Source organism: Oncorhynchus kisutch, unplaced genomic scaffold (genome assembly GCF_002021735.2).
Source record: "Oncorhynchus kisutch isolate 150728-3 unplaced genomic scaffold, Okis_V2 Okis06b-Okis10b_hom, whole genome shotgun sequence".
Lineage (NCBI taxonomy): Eukaryota > Metazoa > Chordata > Actinopteri > Salmoniformes > Salmonidae > Oncorhynchus > Oncorhynchus kisutch.
Window position 1 is genome coordinate 217,641 of NW_022261983.1, and position 18,861 is coordinate 236,501.

The following is an 18,861-nucleotide window of genomic DNA, read 5'->3' on the forward strand; positions in this document are numbered from 1 at the left end:
GTAGGACATACTGTAGCATATACTGTAGGACATACTGTAGGACGTACAATACTGTAGAATACACTGTAGAACATACTGTAGGACGTACAGTACTGTAGCATACACTGTAGGACATACTGTAGCATACACTGTAGGACATACTGTAGCATATACGGTAGGACATACTGTAGGATGTACAGTACTGTAGCATATACTGTAGGACATACTGTAGTATATACTGTAGGACATACTGTACTTTACATTTAATTTTTTTATTTTAAATTTTTACTTTATTTAACCAGGCAAGTCAGTTAAGAACAAATTCTTACTTTCAATGACGGCCTAGAAACAGTGGGAACAATGTAGGACATGCTGTAGGATATACTGTAGGACTTACTGTACTGTAGCATGTACAGTATTGTAGATATATTGTAGGACATACTGTTGAACTTACTGTAGGATATACTGTATTGTAGATATACTGTAGGATATTTATTTCTATATTTATTTTTTCACCTTTATTTAACCAGGTAGGCAAGTTGAGAACAAGTTTTCATTTACAACTGTGACCTGGCCAAGATAAAGCAAAGCAGTTCGACAGATACAACAACACAGAGTTACACATGGAGTAAAACAAACATACAGTCAATAATACAGTAGAAAAATAAGTCTATATATAATGTGAGCAAATGAGGTGAGATAAGGGAGGTAAAGGCAATAAATAGGCCATGGTGCGAAGTAAATACAATATAGCAATTAAAACACTGGAATGGTAGATTTGACAGTAGATGAGTGTGCAAAGTAGAACTACTGGGGTGCAAAGGGGCAAAATAAATAAATAAATACAGTAGGGAAAGAGGTAGTTGTTTGGGTTATTTATAGATGGGCTATGTACAGGCGCAGTAATCTGTGAGCTGCTCTGACAACTGGTGCTTAAAGCTAGTGAGGGAGATAAGTGTTTCCAGTTTCAAAGATTTTTGTAGTTCTTTCCAGTCATTGGCAGCAGAAAACTGGAAGGAGAGGCAGCCAAAGGAAGAATTGGTTTTGGGGGTGACCAGAGAGATATACATGCTGGAACGCGTGGGTGCAGCTATGGTGACCAGCGAGCAGAGATAAGGCGGGACTTTACCTAGCAGGGTCTTGTAGATGACCTGGAGTCAGTGGGTTTGGCGATGAGTATGAAGCGAGGGCCAGAGCGTACAGGTCGCAGTGGTGGTTAGTATATGGGGCTTTGGTGACAAAGCAGGTGGCACTGTGATCGACAGCATCCAATTAGTTGAGTAGGGTTCTGGAGGCTATTTTGTAAATGCCGAAGTCAAGGATCGGTAAGATGGTCAGTTTTACGAGGGTATGTTTGGCAGCATGAGTGAAGAATGCTTTGTTGCGAAATAGGAAGCTGATTCTAGATTTAACTTCGGATTGGAGATGTTTTATGTGAGTCTGGAAGGAGAGTTTACAGTCTAACAAGACACCTAGGTATTTGTAGTTGTCCACATATTCTAAGTCAGATCCGTCCAGAGTAGTGATGCTGGACGGGCGGGCAGGTGCAGGCAGCGATCGGTTGAAGAGCATGCATTTAGCTTTACTTGTATTTAAGAGCAGTTGAAGGCCACGGAAGGAGAGTTGTATGGCATTGAAGCTTGTCTGGAGGGTTGTAAACACAGTGTCCAAAGAAGGGCCAGACGTATACAGAATGGTGTCGTCTGCGTAGAGGTGGATCAGACTCACCAGCAGAATCGACCCAAGAATTAAACCCTGTGGCACCCCATAGAGACTGCCAGAGACCCGGATAACAGGCCCTCAGGTTTGGCACACTGAACTCTGTCGGAGAAGTAGTTGGTGAACCAGGCAGGGCAAATCATTTGAGAAACCAATTTACTGTATGGCATACTGTAGTATATACTGTAGGACATACTGTATGGCATACTGTACTTTACATATAATATAGGACATACTGAAGGATATACTGTAGGATATACTGTAGGACATACTGTAGGACATACTGTAGGACATACTGTACTTTACATATAATATAGGACATACTGTAGGACATACTGTATGGCATACTGTAGTATATACTGTAGGACATACTGTACTTTACATATAATATAGGACATACTGTAGGACATACTGTATGGCATACTGTAGTATATACTGTAGGACATACTGTAGGACATACTGTACTTTACATATAATATAGGACATACTGAAGGATATACTGTAGGATATACTGTAGGACATACTGTAGGACATACTGTACTTTACATATAATATAGGACATACTGAAGGATATACTGTAGGACATACTGTAGTATATACTGTAGGACATACTGTAGGACACTGTACTTTACATATAATATAGGACATACTGTAGGACATACTGTACTTTACATATAATATAGGACATACTGAAGGATATACTGTAGGACATACTGTAGGACATACTGTAGGACATACTGTACTTTACATATAATATAGGACATACTGTAGGACATACTGTATGGCATACTGTACTTTACATATAATATAGGACATACTGTAGGACATACTGTAGTATATACTGTAGGACATACTGTAGGACATACTGTACTTTACATATAATATAGGACATACTGTAGGACATACTGTAGGACATACTGTGGTATATACTGTAGGACATACTGTAGGACATACTGTACTTTACATATAATATAGGACATACTGTAGGACATACTGTACTTTATATATAATATAGGACATACTGTAGGACATACTGTATGACATACTGTAGGACATACTGTACTTTACATATAATATAGGACATACTGTAGGACATACTGTAGGACATACTGTACTTTACATATAATATAGGACATACTGTAGGACATACTGTATGGCATACTGTACTTTACATATAATATAGGACATACTGTAGGACATACTGTAGTATATACTGTAGGACATACTGTAGGACATACTGTACTTTACATATAATATAGGACATACTGTAGGACATACTGTAGGACATACTGTAGTATATACTGTAGGACATACTGTAGGACATACTGTACATTACATATAATATAGGACATACTGTAGGACATACTGTAGGACATACTGTAGTATATACTGTAGGACATACTGTAGGACATACTGTACTTTACATATAATATAGGACATACTGTAGGACATACTGTACTTTACATATAATATAGGACATACTGTAGGACATACTGTAGGACATACTGTAGGACATACTGTACTTTACATATAATATAGGACATACTGTAGGACATACTGTAGGACATACTGTACTTTACATATAATATAGGACATACTGTAGGACATACTGTATGGCATACTGTACTTTACATATAATATAGGACATACTGTAGGACATACTGTAGTATATACTGTAGGACATACTGTAGGACATACTGTACTTTACATATAATATAGGACATACTGTAGGACATACTGTAGGACATTACTTGTTAAGCAAATGTTTACTCCTGAACATATGTAGGCTTGCCATAATAAAGGGGTTGAATACTCATTGACTCAAGACATTATAGCTTTTTATTTTTAATACATTTGTAAAACTGCAAGAAAAAAAATCCACTTTGATATTATGGTATTGTATGTAGGCCAATAATGTAGGACATAATGTAGATATACTGTAGGACATACTCTAGGACATACTGTAGATATACTGAAGGACATACTGTAGGACATACTGTAGGACATACTGTAGATATACTGAAGGACATACTGTAGATATACTGAAGGACATACTGTAGGACATACTCTAGGACATACTGTAGATATACTGAAGGACATACTGTAGGACATACTCTAGGAAATACTCTAGCATATACTGTAGGACATACTGTAGGACATACTCTAGGACATACTGTAGATATACTGAAGGACATACTGTAGGACATACTTTAGTACATACTCTAACATATACTGTAGGACATACTGTAGATATACTGTACGACATACTGTAGAACATGCTCTTGCATATACTGTAGGACATACTGTAGATATACTGTAGGGCATACTATAGATATACTGTAGGACATTCTGTCGATATACTGTAGGACATACTATAGTATATACTGTAGGACATATTGTAGATTTACTGTAGGACACACTGTAGATATACTGAAGGACATACTGTAGATATACTGTAGAACATGCTCTTGCATATACTGTAGGACATACTATAGATATACTGTAGGACATACTGTAGATATACTGAAGGACATACTGTAGATATACTGTAGGACATACTCTAGCATATACTTGTGGACATACTGTAGATATACTTGTGGACATACTGTAGATATACTGTAGGACATACTGTAGATATACTGTAGGACATACTATAGCATATACTGTAGGACATACTGTATATATACTGTAGGACATACTGTAGAACATACTGTAGATATACTGTAGATATACTGTAGGACATACTGTAGATATACTGTAGATATACTGTAGGACATACTGTAGATATACAGTAGGACATACTCTAGATATACTGTAGGACATACTGTAGATATACTGTAGATATACTGTAGGACATGCTCTAGATATACTGTAGGACATACTGTAGGACATACTTCACCAGCAGCATACCACTGCTAGCTTGCTTCTGAAGCTAAGCAGGGTTGGTCCTGGTCAGTCCTTGGATGGGAGACCAGATGCTGCTGGAAGTGGTGTTGGAGGGCCAGTAGGAGGCACTCTTTCCTCTGGTCTAAAAACTATCCCAATGCCCCAGGGCAGTGACACTGCCCTGTGTAGGGTGCCATCTTTCGGATGGGAAGTTAAACTGTAGGACATACTCTAGGACATACTGTAGATATACTGAAGGACATACTGTAGGACATACTTTAGTACATACTCTAACATATACTGTAGGACATACTGTAGATATACTGAAGGACATACTGTAGGACTTACTGTAGTACATACACTAGCATATACTGTAGGACATACTGTAGATATACTGTACGACATACTGTAGAACATGCTCTTGCATATACTGTAGGATATACTGTAGATATACTGTAGGGCATACTATAGATATACTGTAGGACATTCTGTCGAAATACTGTAGGACATACTATAGTATATACTGTAGGACATATTGTAGATTTACTGTAGGACACACTGTAGATATACTGTAGGACATACTGTAGATATACTGAAGGACATACTGTAGATATACTGTAGAACATGCTCTTGCATATACTGTAGGACATACTATAGATATACTGTAGGACATACTGTAGATATACTGAAGGACATACTGTAGATATACTGTAGGACATACTCTAGCATATACTTGTGGACATACTGTAGATATACTTGTGGACATACTGTAGATATACTGTAGGACATACTGTAGATATACTGTAGGACATACTATAGCATATACTGTAGGACATACTGTATATATACTGTAGGACATACTGTAGAACATACTGTAGATATACTGTAGATATACTGTTGGACATACTGTAGATATACTGTAGATATACTGTAGGACATACTGTAGATATACAGTAGGACATACTCTAGATATACTGTAGGACATACTGTAGATATACTGTAGATATACTGTAGGACATGCTCTAGATATACTGTAGGACATACTTCACCAGCAGCATACCACTGCTAGCTTGCTTCTGAAGCTAAGCAGGGTTGGTCCTGGTCAGTCCTTGGATGGGAGACCAGATGCTGCTGGAAGTGGTGTTGGAGGGCCAGTAGGAGGCACTCTTTCCTCTGGTCTAAAAACTATCCCAATGCCCCAGGGCAGTGACACTGCCCTGTGTAGGGTGCCATCTTTCGGATGGGAAGTTAAACAGGTGTCCTGACTCTCTGAGATCATTAAAGATCCCATGGCACTTATCGTAAGAGTAGAGGTGCTAACCCTGGTGTCCTGGTTATATTCCCAATCTGGCCCTCAAACCATCATGGTCACCTAATAATCCCCAGTTTATAATTGGCTTATTCCTCTCCCCTGTAACTATTCCCCAGGTTGTTGCTGTAAATGAGAATGTGTTCTCAGTCAACTTACCTGGTAAAATAATGGCAAAATAAAAAATAGTGTAGGACATACTGTTTTTATTAGCCTATTGTGCTGTAGCCTTTAGTAACCCACTTGCAGCTCAAGGCACTCATTCTCCGTCCACCAGTGGATCTCACTCTAGGGCTGTAGCTTCCATCAGGGTATTTACAGAGGACATTTGGGGAAATAATAAATAATAAATAAAGTTCAACTTCCATTGTTGAAGCATTGCTGTACCTTTTTGTATTATGTTTTAATACCTTTCTGAAGCTGCGAGTGAGAACCAATTACATTTCATCACTCTGTGATGCGTACTCTCTCTCTCTCTGTCTCTCTCTCTCTGTCTTTCCCCTCCCCTCCCCTCCCCTCCCCTCCCCTCCCCTCCCCTCCCCTCCCCTCCCCTTCTCTCCTTTCAACTCTCCATTCTCCCCTGTGGAGACAGTGGAGGTCACAGTTCTCTAGCCTCTCTGGACAGTGTGTGTGTACGCTGTGTATATCCATGCATATGTCTGGAAATGTGTGTGTATGCACAAGGGTGTTTGTGTGTTTGCAGGACTTTAAACCCATTTCCTCCCTTTGCGCTGACCACTCAGGGGGATAGCAGAAGCTTTATCTGAAGAGTATTATTGCAGTAAATGAGATGTCATGGTCAGCTCACCATGAAGCCAGTCTGACCTTCCTTTGACTCACATCTCTCCTGTCTGAAGGTGTGTCATTGAGGCCGAAGCGGAGGGAGAGATGGAGGGATGGAGGGAGGGGGTGAGAGAGAGGGAGTGAGAGCGAGAGAAAGAAAGGGATGAGAGGGAGGGAGCAGAAGGGAAAGAGACAGAGAGAGAGGGAGTGAGAGAGGGAGAGAGAGAGAGAGAGAGGGAGAGAGAGAGACACAAAGGAGGCAGGGATGGAAGGAGTTATAGACCATAAGGAAGAGAAAGGGAGGCAGTGCGGTAGAGAAGAGTGAGCAGAGTGATCTTGGTTTGTGGCAGACTGAGTCTGTTCAGATACTGAGTTTCAGTGTGTGTGACAGAGAGGATCCCAGTTTGTCTACAGTTGAGTTTGAGATGAGATGGACTGAGTGTTCGAGTGTGTTCATGTGTGTGTGTTTGTGTCTAGCTCCACATCAGTCAGAGTGCTGTCTGCTGATAGAATGATGGAGAAAGTAGCTTCACATCAGTCAGAGTGCTGTCTGCTGATAGAATGATGGAGAAAAGTAGCTTCACATCAGTCAGAGTGCTGTCTGCTGATAGAATGATGGAGAAAAGTAGCTTCACATCAGTCAGAGTGCTGTCTGCTGATAGAATGATGGAGAAAAGTAGCTTCACGCTGTCTGCTGATAGAATGATGGAGAAAAGTAGCTTCACGCTGTCTGCTGATAGAATGATGGAGAAAAGTAGCTTCACATCAGTCAGAGTGCTGTCTGCTGATAGAATGATGGAGAAAAGTAGCTTCACGCTGTCTGCTGATAGAATGCCCATTCATGAATTCCCATCTGTGTTTAGAAGTGCAACTGAAGCACAAAATTAGTCTGATGCCGAGCAGAAATTACAATAAGAATCTTTTTAGATCTGCGTTTACCAAACACAGCAAGATATTTATTTTGCATTTGATCTTTCTATGGGATTGAGGTCAGGGCTTTGTGATGGCCACTCCAATACCTTGACCTTTTTTTGTCCTTTAAGCCATTTTACCACAACTTTGGAAGTATGCTTGGGGTCATTGTCCATTTGGAAGACCCATTTGCGACCAAGCTTTAACTTCCTGACTGATGTCTTGAGATGTTGCTTCAATATATCCACATCATTTTCCTACCTCATGATGCCATCTATTTTGTGAAGTGCATCAGTCCTTCTTGCAGCAAATCACCCCCACAACATGATGCTGCCACCCCCGTGCTTCATGGTTGGGATGCTGCTCCTAGACTTGCAAGCATCCCTCTTTTTACTCCAAACGTAATGATGGTCAGTATGGCCAAACAGATCTATTTTTGTTTCATCAGACCAGAGGACATTTCTCCAAAAAGTACGATCTTTGTCCCCTTGTGCAGTTGCAAACCGTACTCTACGCTTTTTAATTATAGTTTTGAAGCGTTGGCTTCTTCCCTGCTGAGCGGCCTTTCAGGTTATGTCGATATAGGACTCATTTTAATGTGGATATAGATACTTTTGTACCGGTTTCCTCCAGCATCTTCACAAGGTCCTTTGCTGTTGTTCTGGGATTGATTTGCACTTTTCGCACCAAAGTTAATCTCCTGAGTGGTATGACGGCTGCGTGGTCCCATGGTTTTTATACTTGCGTACTATTGTTTGTACAGATGAACGTGGTACCTTCAGGCATTTGGAAATTGCTCCCAAGGATGAAGCAGACTTGTGGAGGTCTACATTATTTTCTGAGGTCTTGGCTGATTTCTTTTGATTTTACTATGATATCAAGCAAAGAGGCACTGAGTTTGAAGGTAGGCCTTGAAATACATCCACAGGTACCCTGCCGATTGACTCAAATTATGTCAATTAGCCTATCAGAAGTTTCTAAAGCCCTGACATTTTCTGAAATGTTCCAAGCTGTTTAAAGGCACAGCTTAGTGTACTCAACTTAGTGTATGTAAACTTCTGACCCACTGGAATTGTGATACAGTGAATTATAAGCGAAATAATCTGTCTGTAAACAATTGTTGGAAAAATTTATTTATTTTTATTTATTTTACCTTTATTTAACCAGGTAGGCAAGTTGAGAACAAGTTCTCATTTACAATTGCGACCTGGCCAAGATAAAGCAAAGCAGTTCGACAGATAAAACGACACAGAGTTACACATGGAGTAAAAACAAACATACAGTCAATAATGCAGTATAAACAAGTCTATATACAATGTGAGGTGAGAAGGGAGGTAAAGGCAAAAAAGGCCATGATGGCAAAGTAAATACAATATAGCAAGTAAAATACTGGAATGGTAGTTTTGCAATGGAAGAATGTGCAAAGTAGAAATAAAAAATAATGGGGTGCAAAGGAGCAAAATAAATAAATAAATTAAAATTAAATACAGTTGGGAAAGAGGTAGTTGTTTGGGCTAAATTATAGGTGGGCTATGTACAGGTGCAGTAATCTGTGAGCTGCTCTGACAGTTGGTGCTTAAAGCTAGTGAGGGAGATAAGTGTTTCCAGTTTCAGAGATTTTTGTAGTTCGTTCCAGTCATTGGCAGCAGAGAACTGGAAGGAGAGGCGGCCAAAGAAAGAATTGGTTTTGGGGGTGACTAGAGAGATATACCTGCTGGAGCGTGTGCTACAGGTGGGAGATGCTATGGTGACCAGCGAGCTGAGATAAGGGGGGACTTTACCTAGCAGGGTCTTGTAGATGACATGGAGCCAGTGGGTTTGGCGACGAGTATGAAGCGAGGGCCAGCCAACGAGAGCGTACAGGTCGCAATGGTGGGTAGTATATGGGGCTTTGGTGATAAAACGGATTGCACTGTGATAGACTGCATCCAATTTGTTGAGTAGGGTATTGGAGGCTATTTTGTAAATGACATCGCCAAAGTCGAGGATTGGTAGGATGGTCAGTTTTAGGGTATGTTTGGCAGCATGAGTGAAGGATGCTTTGTTGCGAAATAGGAAGCCAATTCTAGATTTAACTTTGGATTGGAGATGTTTGATATGGGTCTGGAAGGAGAGTTTACAGTCTAACCAGACACCTAAGTATTTGTAGTTGTCCACGTATTCTAAGTCAGAGCCGTCCAGAGTAGTGATGTTGGACAGGCGGGTAGGTGCAGGTAGCGATCGGTTGAAGAGCATGCATTTAGTTTTACTTGTATTTAAGAGCAATTGGAGGCCACGGAAGGAGAGTTGTATGGCATTGAAGCTTGCCTGGAGGGTTGTTAACACAGTGTCCAAAGAAGGGCCGGAAGTATACAGAATGGTGTCGTCTGCGTAGAGGTGGATCAGGGACTCACCAGCAGCAAGAGCGACCTCATTGATGTATACAGAGAAGAGAGTCGGTCCAAGAATTGAACCCTGTGGCACCCCCATAGAGACTGCCAGAGGTCCGGACAGCAGACCCTCCGATTTGACACACTGAACTCTATCAGAGAAGTAGTTGGTGAACCAGGCGAGGCAATCATTTGAGAAACCAAGGCTGTCGAGTCTGCCGATGAGGATATGGTGATTGACAGAGTCGAAAGCCTTGGCCAGATCAATGAATACGGCTGCACAGTAATGTTTCTTATCGATGGCGGTTAAGATATCGTTTAGGACCTTGAGCGTGGCTGAGGTGCACCCATGACCAGCTCTGAAACCGGATTGCATAGCAGAGAAGGTATGGTGAGATTCGAAATGGTCGGTAATCTGTTTGTTGACTTGGCTTTCGAAGACCTTAGAAAGGCACGGTAGGATAGATATAGGTCTGTAGCAGTTTGGGTCAAGAGTGTCCCCCCCTTTGAAGAGGGGGATGACCGCAGCTGCTTTCCAATCTTTGGGAATCTCAGACGACACGAAAGAGAGGTTGAACAGGCTAGTAATAGGGGTGGCAACAATTTCGGCAGATAATTTTAGGAAGAAAGGGTCCAGATTGTCTAGCCCGGCTGATTTGTAGGGGTCCAGATTTTGCAGCTCTTTCAGAACATCAGCTGAATGGATTTGGGAGAAGGAGAAATGGGGAAGGCTTGGGCGAGTTGCTGTTGGGGGTGCAGTGCTGTTGTCCGGGGTAGGAGTAGCCAGGTGGAAAGCATGGCCAGCCGTAGAAAAATGCTTATTGAAATTCTCAATTATGGTGGATTTATCAGTGGTGACAGTGTTTCCTATCTTCAGTGCAGTGGGCAGCTGGGAGGAGGTGTTCTTATTCTCCATGGACTTTACAGTGTCCCAGAACTTTTTTGAGTTAGTGTTGCAGGAAGCAAATTTCTGCTTGAAAAAGCTAGCCTTGGCTTTTCTAACTGCCTGTGTATAATGATTTCTAGCTTCCCTGAACAGCTGCATATCACGGGGGCTGTTCGATGCTAATGCAGAACGCCATAGGATGTTTTTGTGTTGGTTAAGGGCAGTCAGGTCTGGGGAGAACCAAGGGCTATATCTGTTCCTGGTTCTAAATTTCTTAAATGGGGCATGTTTATTTAAGATGGTTAGGAAGGCATTTTTAAAAAATACCCAGGCATCCTCTACTGACGGGATGAGATCAATATCCTTCCAGGATACCCCGGCCAGGTCGATTAGAAAGGCCTGCTCGCAGAAGTGTTTCAGGGAGCGTTTTACAGTGATGAGTGGAGGTCGTTTGACCGCTGACCCATTACGGATGCAGGCAATGAGGCAGTGATCGCTGAGATCTTGGTTGAAGACAGCAGAGGTGTATTTAGAGGGGAAGTTGGTTAGGATGATATCTATGAGGGTGCCCGTGTTTAAGGTTTTGGGGAGGTACCTGGTAGGTTCATTGATTATTTGTGTGAGATGACTTGAGTCATGCACAAAGTAGATGTCCTAACCGACTTGCCAAAACGATAGTTTGTTAACAAGACATTTGTGGAGTGGTTGAAAAACGAGTTCTAATGACTCCCACCTAAGTGTATGTAAACTTCCCACTTCAACTGTATATAGATATATTTATATTCCGGACTCTGGCATTGCTTGTTCTGATATTTCTTAATGTCGTTCTTTTTGCTTTTTGTATTATGTGCGTATTGTTTTGTTTTGCTAGGCATTATTATTGCACTGTTGGAGCTAAAAACACAAGCATTTCTCTGCACCTGCGATAACATCTGCAAACCTGTGTACGTAGACAATAAACTTTGATTTTATTTTATTTTGAAGAAGGAGAGAAGGGTGGCAGAGAGAGGTTGAACGAAAAGAGGAAAGGGAGCATACAATGGAGGGAGGATGAAGGACAGAATAAAGAAGGAAGAGAGATAGAGGTAGAGAAAGAAAGGCGGAGACAGGGAAGGGGCTGTTGCTAGGGACAACAGTACAATAATGAACCGAAGCCTCCCACACATTCCCTGCTTTATTTTCCTATTTTCCTTCTCTGATTATATCTCTTTGTCCTTCCCTGCTCCCACTTTCTTCCCTCACTTTCTCAATTCCCTCCTGCCAACCATTTATTTTGAACACATCCCTCTCCTCTCCCCAGTCCTTATAGCGTGTCTCTGTATTGCTCCCTCTTCCCCATCTCTGCCTCTCTCCCTTGTTCCCACCCACTCTCAAGCATGTTTCCCCCGGCTATTCCCCCTTTCTTCCCTCTGTTCATCAGAGAACCCCAGCTGACGGAAAACCATAACACCCTCCCTCCTTCTCTTGCCCTCTCTTTCCAACTCCATCCTTCCCGCTTTTCCCTCCCTCTCCCTCTCTCGCTCTCTCCCTCCCTCACCCTCTCTCTTGCTCTCTTGCTCTCTCACTCTCACTCCCTCTCCCTCTTTCTCTCTCTCTCTCTCTGCTCCCACATGTCTAGGGTTTTTATTTCTGTCAGATTACGGCATCTAGCAGCAAGCTAGAGGAGATTTCTCCTGGCACCTCCCATCCACCGCTCTCTCTCTCCTCTCCCATCCACCGCTCTCTCTCTCCTCTCCCATCCACCGCTCTCTCTCTCCTCTCCCATCCACCGCTCTCTCTCTCCTCTCCCATCCACCGCTCTCTCTTTCCTCTCCTCTTGTCTCCCATCCACCGCTCTCGCTCTTTCCTCTCCTCTTCTCTCCCATCCACCGCTCTCTCTCTCCTCTTCTCTCCCATCCACCTCTCTCTCTCCTCTTCTCTCCCATCCACCTCTCTCTCTCCTCTTCTCTCCCATCCACAGCTCTCTCTCTCCTCTCCTCTCCCATCCACCACTCTCTCTCTCCTCTTCTCTCCCATCCACCACTCTCTCTCCTCTCCTCTTCTCTCCCATCCACGTCTCTCTCTCCTCTTCTCTCCCATCCACCGCTCTTTCTCTCCTCTCCTCTTCTCTCCCATCCACCGCTCTCTCTCTCCTCTTCTCTCCTCTTCTCTCCCATCCACCACTCTCTCTCTCCTCTTCTCTCCTATCCACCTCTCTCTCTCCCCTCTCCTCTTCTCTTCCATCCACCACTCTCTTTCCTCTCCTGTCCTCTTCTCTCCCTTCCACCGCTCTCTCTCCTCTCCTTTTCTCTCCCATCCACCGCTCTCTCTCTCCTCTCCTCTTCTCTCCCATCCACCTTTCATCCACGACGCTCTCTCTCCTCTCCCATCCACATTTCTCTCTCTCTCTTCTCCTTTTCTCTCCCATCCACCACTTTCTCTCTCCTCACCTCTTCTCTCCCATCCACCGCTCTCTCTCTCCTCTCCTCTCCTCTTCTCTCCCATCCACCACTCTCTCTCTCCTCTCCTCTTCTCTCCTATCCACCTCTCTCTCTCTCCTCTCCTCTTCTCTCCTATCCACCTCTCTCTCTCCCCTCTCCTCTTCTCTCCCATCCACCACTCTCTTTCCTCTCCTCTCCTCTTCTCTCCCTTCCACTGCTCTCTCTCTCCTCTCCTCTCCCATCCACATTTCTCTCCTCTCCCATCCACCACGCTCTCTCTCCTGTCCCATCCACATTTCTCTCTCTCACCTCTCCTCTTCTCTCTCATCCACCTTCCATCCACTACACTCTCTCTCCTCTCCCATCCACCACGCTCTCTCTCCTCTCCCATCCACATTTCTCTCTCTCACCTCTCCTCTTCTCTCCCATCCACCTTCCATCCACTACGCTCTCTCCTCCCCTCTCCCATCCACCACGCTCTCTCTCCTCTCCTCTCCCATCCACCACGCTCTCTCTCCTCTCCCATCTACATTTCTCTCTCTCACCTCTCCTCTTCTCTCCCATCCACCTTCCATCCACTACGCTCTCTCCTCCCCTCTCCCATCCACCACGCTCTCTCTCCTCTCCTCTCCCATCCACCACTCTCTCTCTCCTCTTCTCTCCCATCCTCCACACTCTCTCTCCTCTCCCATCCACATTTCTCTCTCTCTCCTCTCCCATCCACCACTCTCTCTCTCCTCTCCTCTTCCATCCACTACGCTCTCTCTCCTCTCCTCTCCCATCCACCACGCTCTCTCTCCTCTCCCATCCACATTTCTCTCTCTCTCCTCTCCTCCTCTCCCATCCACCTTCCATCCACTACGCTCTCTCTCCTCTTCTCTCCCATCCACCACGCTCTCTCTCCTCTCCCATCCACATTTCTCTCTCCTCTCCTCTTCTCTCCCATCCACCTTCCATCCACCACGCTCTCTCTCCTCTCCCATCCACCTCTCTCTCTCCTCTTCTCTCCCATCCACCTCTCTCTCTCCTCTTCTCTCCCATCCACCGCTCTCTCTCCTCTCCTCTTGTCTCCCATCCACCACTCTCTCTCTCTCTCCTCTCCTCTTCTCTCTCATCCACATTTCTCTCTCTCTCCTCTTCTCTCTCATCCACTGCCCTCTCTCTCTCCTCTTCATTCCTTTCCACCTCACTATCTCTTTCCACTATCATTCCCTCTCTCCTCACCTCTCACCTCCATCCCTCTTTGACTTATCCAGAGTCCATGCTGCATGCATGTGAATGCTGTTTCGCCAATCACAACACTGTTTTAATAGCTTGTCTGATCTGTCCCTCTCCATTTGTCTTTTTGCAGCTCGTGGTCATACATCCCAGTGGGTTCTATGCTGTGAGTCTCTACAGCAGTATTGAATCCCAGTAGTCTGGACCACAACCACAAACAACCAGTGACGGCTGTAGAACCACTCCACTAGACCGAAACTCAACCACAGACCGTTAGAGGACTTCTCCCTGTTCCGCTACCTCACTTACCAAAACCACTGTGGCACGGGTGGAAGAGGAGGAAGAAAGAAGATCATGCCCAGAAGGAGAGTAAATCATCAGTGAAGAGAAGAGGTGATGCTTCTGGATTAAGAAGACAGACAGACAGCAGACCAAGAGACAGACAGATCAGGTAAAGGCAAACTGTCTTGTTCCTATTTGTAACATGATGTTCTAAAGGCTCCGGCTCAGGAACAGCTGTGCAGTGTTAGTTAAGCATCGTTGGATGTTCTCTTCTGTCAGGGTTTGTCAGGGCCCTATTCATTAGGGCACACGGTAAAAAACAAAGACGAGCGTTTCTTATTGGACAAGTTCAGATAGTCCCTCCCTCCCTGTTTGTCTGTTTTCTTGCCACTTGGTGCCTAATGTATATGACCCAGATAGTTGTAAACCTTTGGGAAATAGTGGCCCTTACATTACATTTGTCTGGGCTTCACATTAGCTGCCATGTCCTTAACCAGGCGGTAAGGGAGTTTCTGATTGACCTAAGGTGGCCTAAGGGTCTGGGCCAAGGCAGGTCACGTTACAGTGCCAACTTCAATGACGTTACTTTATTGAGTCCAGCTCTCTTTTTATCACTGGCACACTTCTGGCTCTAGACTCAAGCATTTAGCTCCCTTTTTGAGGAATTGTGTGTGTGTGTGTGTGTGTGTGTGTGTGTGTGGCTGGTTTGCCCACTTCCCAGTGCCTGCCATTTCACTTTCGAGAGAAAGGCCAACCCACACTGTTCCACCTTCCTAGTCCTTCTGAGATTGGTAAAATGGATGTTTAGTTGGTGGGTGTTACGAATCCCTTTTGGCCCGACAGTCTAGGGGGGATGGTAATGATACCCGTAACATAACTCATGCAAATGATTATTGTGACAAAGTAAAAGTGTGAACGAAATAACCACGACAACAGAAATCAAACTCCAGGTTTATTTATAAACACACGGTAATGGGGGAAGCAGGAAAAGGGGCTGAGCTGGACCCAAGGAAAGAAACCATAAATATACAAAAACACCCCTAAGCTAGACTAGCCTACTTTAACAACAGCTAACTAACTAACCAAAAATACAGTGGGTGGTCCGCCCAGTTCTAACTAGTGTATTTAACAAAGTTCACCTACGGGTAGTGTATGCCCATGGGCGACTTGTCTTGGTTTCCCCCTTTTCCCACCAGCAACAAACACCATAACCAAAAACAATACTCACAGGTGATGACAAAGTGCTATGGAGGTGCTCAAACAAAAGAGAGGTTAAGACACAACGCGAGAGTGAAACACAGAGTCCTACAGACATGGCATTTACAGAGAGATTGAGCTCTAGAGCAAACAAATGATGGGGTTTTTAAACCATGGGGAAGGAACTGTGATAGGGTAGGAAATAGGAGGAGGTGTGTCTTCTGATTGATGATTGATTGTTGACTGATTGGGGAGTGATGATTTTCACCTGTGAGGGGAGAAGGAGAGAAAAGAAACACACACACAGGATACTTGTATCCGTAACAGTGGGGCTAGAGGGAAGTCAGATTGGTGTTTAGTTTGATGGGGCTAGAGGGAAGTCAGACTGATGTTTAGTTGGTGGGGCTAGAGGGAAGTCAGATTGATGTTTAGTTGGTGGGGCTAGAGGGAAGTCAGACTGATGTTTAGTTGGTGGGGCTAGAGGGAAGTCAGATTGATGTTTAGTTGGTGGGGCTAGAGGGAAGTCAGACTGATGTTTAGTTGGTGGGGCTAGAGGGAAGTCAGACTGATGTTTACTTGGTGGGGCTAGAGGGAAGTCAGATTGATGTTTAGTTGGTGGGGCTAGAGGGAAGTCAGACTGATGTTTAGTTGGTGGGGCTAGAGGGAAGTCAGACTGATGTTTAGTTGGTGGGGCTAGAGGGAAGTCAGATTGATGTTTAGTTGGTGGGGCTAGAGGGAAGTTAGACTGATGTTTAGTTGGTGGGGCTAGAGGGAAGTTAGACTGATGTTTAGTTGGTGCGGCTAGAGGGAAGTCAGATTGATGTTTAGTTGGTGGGGCTAGAGGGAAGTCAGACTGATGTTTAGTTGGTGGGGCTAGAGGGAAGTCAGATTGATGTTTAGTTGGTGGGGCTAGAGGGAAGTTAGACTGATGTTTAGTTGGTGGGGCTAGAGGGAAGTTAGATTGCTCAGATTCATGTTTAGCTGGTGGGGCTAGAGGGAAGTCTGATGTTTAGGGGGCTAGAGGGAAATCAGATTGGTCTGATTCATGTTTAGTTGGTGTGGCTAGAGGGAAGAATGTGAGCAGCGTGACACTCGGTTTCATTTAGTGCTGTTGTACTCAAGGCCACGCAATCTCTCTCTTTATCCACGCTCACACACACACACATAGTTGGGCATATATCCCTGTATCTTTCGTTGTTAACTGCAGTATCCTGCTGTGTTTGACAGTCGGGGCATAGAGAGAGGGGATGAGTAGCAGTCTTTATTCCTCTACAGCCCTGTATTATCCCATCTCTCTTCTCTAATACCTATTCCAATGGCAGTGCTGTCATTATGGGCTGACAATAGTATAGAAGACAGCTATTATATTGTGTGGTTTCCTGGGTTTCTGCTTCAGTCTCTGGGGTACAATAGGAGGCATGACAGGGACCTTGTGGTTCTGGTGCTCCCTGCTACTGGGGATCACAAGACATCATCTGTTAACACTAGAACCCACTAGAGTCCCATTTTGCACATTTTTATGTTATTTAACCTTTATTTAACTAGGCAAGTCAGTTAAGAACTAATTCTTATTTACAATGATGGCCTACCCCATCCAAATCCAGACAACGCTGGGCCAATTGTGTGCCTGCCCTATGGGACTCACAATCATGGCCAGTTGTGATACAGCCTGGAATCGAACCAGGGACTGTAGTGATGCCTCTAGCACTGCGATGCAGTGCTTTAGACCGCTGCACCACTCGGGAGCCCCAGATGCTAATCAACCCGCTAGGTGCAGCCCAGCACTTGATAAATAGTTGATCAACTGTTAGAAAGGATTCAGTACATGAAGAAATATTTGTGGATGTATATCAATAAAAAAAAAACAACAACAACAGTTATTTGTTTTGAGAGAGTCAAGGATGTGTTTTGTATAATTCTACAAAGTCCTAGAAAAAACGTAGGTCTATAGCCGATGTTAGTTTCCCTTCCAATAAAACCCTTATGTGTAATCCATTTGTAACGCTTGTCGTCTGTGGAAAGAGAGGAGGACCAAAATGCAGCGTGATGATTATCCATTTTAATAGAATACTTTAACAACGAACAAAAAACAATAAACCGACAAAATGACCGAAGACGAAACCGTCCCGTACCGTACCGTACCGTGAACACAGGAAACCGGAACAATCACCCACAACCCACAATACGAAACAGGCTACCTAAATATGGTTCTCAATCAGGGACAACGATCGACAGCTGCCTCTGATTGAGAACCATACCAGGCCAAACACAGAAATAGAAAAGCACAGACAACCCACCCAACTCACGCCCTGACCAGACTAAAACAAAGACAAAACAAAGGAACTAAGGTCAGAACGTGACACCGTTGGTCAGTTGATTTGTAGATGGGGCAGTAATAGAGTTATAGTGCTGAATAAAGACCAGTTAAAGACCAGCTTCTTCTGACAAGTAGAAGGTCAAAGATCAGAATAATATAAGGTGTGCATGTTAAATGATTTGCTGTATTCCTCAACAAAAGCACCAGTGCAGAAACAACTGTAATGAATTGCATTAAATAAAAGCACATTTTAATTGTACGTTTATTATATTGCTAGTTTTTGCCTAGTAGCCAGAGCAATGCTGCTGTGTGTGTGCTCATGTGCTTAATGCAGGGACAGCACGGATATTCTTGGAAAAAGTGACATTTGCAAATAGAGCTGCACCTCTTGAATTATAAGAGTTATTGTAGAAATATCAGAATATGCTCTTTATGATACTATATCAAAATCTAAATGATTTACCTGCATGTGACTGAAGAAGGATTTTGATAAATGTATGATCTTTTCCCTGCATCTGTAAATTACAAGATGCGCCCATCTCTTCAGGTACAATTTGACAACTGATAGGCAATACTATTGTCAC

The 18,861-nt window shown here is 43.6% G+C and overlaps 1 protein-coding gene across 1 annotated transcript in view; it reads left to right on the forward strand.

Moving 5' to 3' along the window:
* elfn2b (extracellular leucine-rich repeat and fibronectin type III domain containing 2b) overlaps positions 1-18,861 on the forward strand; it is a 157,023-nt gene that overhangs the window by 29,253 nt on the left and 108,909 nt on the right. The window contains exon 2 of the mRNA XM_031814054.1: positions 14,615-14,932. The gene's annotated coding sequence lies outside the window, so the exon portion shown is untranslated. The remainder of the gene's footprint in view (positions 1-14,614; positions 14,933-18,861) is intronic.